Below are 1,961 nucleotides of genomic sequence, written 5' to 3' on the forward strand. Positions count from 1 at the left end.
AATAACCACATGTTAGCTTTCCCTTTCAAGGCAAATGGAATTGCACGCAAGCGATAATCCTCCTCAGTCGTCTCATTCGGCCTCTTCTGAATACTACATAACTTACTGAATTCATTTAAGAATTCATACGGGCACTCATTCCTCCGTCCAGAGAACGTGGGTAAGATGCTGAGTACGTTCGTCTTGATCTCAATAGCTCTCTGACGCGGGTTCATCACTATGGCCTGGGCCGGCTCTCCATCTAAATGAGCCGTGAGCGAACCGATCTCTGGATCTGGATCGATAATATTCGCCATAACTACTTTCTCTGTTTCGTTTGTTTCTGACTCTGTTCCCGATGATGACTCGGTTGATGATGACTCGGGATCCTTCCTTCCGGATGAATTCCAATCCTCTTCACTTTCCGAACCGAACGGAAATGGATCTCCCGTAGACAACCCGGATCTGGTGGTGACTGTGGATGCTGTATCCTTATCCTGCCAATTAAATCTATCGTCGCTCCACCCAGACGAGTTACTCCAGTGAGCAGATCGTAAGCCCCTGCTCATAAACTACAAATAAAAGGAAAAATAAATAAAAACTATTTACACCACAGACTCTAAGCATTAACACAAAGTACGCCATCCATCCCCGACAACGGCGCCATTTGAAGTCGGCTTGTAATGAACAAGTGTTATGCGAGGCAAGTGTGCACAGAGATAACTAATGCAAGTGTTTGGTCAAGACACCGCGCTTCTTAAATCCACTGGATCACCAGGTCCAGGAACTCAAGGAACACAGAGTGTTTCTGTCGTTGGACACACTCGACTCACCTTCAACAATTAAATCCCTCAACCCAAATACTATGGATTAGTATAGGGAAGCGGGGTCGATCCCACGAAGATGGATTCGTAAAGTAGTGCTTAGAGACTCTGGAAATAAACGGCTGCTGCCACGCAAAGGGTTGAGAATTTTACCTAACTCTAGACCTAGGCACGAAATGTAAATGCTAGACCTAGGAAACTGTAAACACACTGACAGCAAACATCGTCATGATCGCGAGGTGTTGAAATCACTTCCTAGACCGTTTAAACGATTCACTAACTAAGACTAGACAGAGAGAATAAAACAGCGGGGACCATGACTCCAAATATAGTAAGTACGGCTAAAGCTACAAATAACAAACTCATACTCCAACTAACTACGACATGAAATTTCCTAACCGATTCAAGCACGAAAATGGAGAAAACAGAGCATATATCTGGATTCGAACAGAATATAAAGATGTGGATGCTGGAAACTCACCATGAACCGGAAATACATCAGATCTACGTAAACTAGGCTAAACGAAATGAAAACACGTAAACTAGGCATAAATTTAAATCAATCTTGCTCAGATTCACGTCGGACGCTTAATCCACTCCGGATCCAAGCGATTCGAACCCAATAACAGACACAAAGATGTGGATTCGAACAGAATATAAAGATGTGGATGCTGGAAACTCACCATGAACCGGAAATACATCAGATCTACGTAAACTAGGCGAAACGAAATGAAAACACGTAAACTAGGCATAAATTTAAATCAATCTTGCTCAGATTCACGTCGGACGCTTAATCCACTCCGGATCCAAGCGATTCGAACCCAACAACAGACACAATCGACTTCATAACTCCAGTTTTCACAGATCTGCTCCGATTAACTCCGAATTCAAACAATCACTAACAACTCCACGACACCAGCGAACTCAATCCTCCGATTCAACCACAAACATACTCCGATAACTCCGATCTCCCTTTACTCTGTTCAGTTTCAACAAACAATTGCGAAACGCATCCAAAACAAGTAAACTAACTCAAATTCCAGAAGATCATAGCAGCAAAACCAGAAATCAACATCATCGACATAACGGAAAATAAAACTTGCATAAAATACGGAATAGACAGTAAAAACAACCAGAGGTCCAAGCTTCGAACAGCGA

Source organism: Salvia splendens, chromosome 21 (genome assembly GCF_004379255.2).
Source record: "Salvia splendens isolate huo1 chromosome 21, SspV2, whole genome shotgun sequence".
Taxonomy (NCBI): Eukaryota; Viridiplantae; Streptophyta; class Magnoliopsida; order Lamiales; family Lamiaceae; genus Salvia; species Salvia splendens.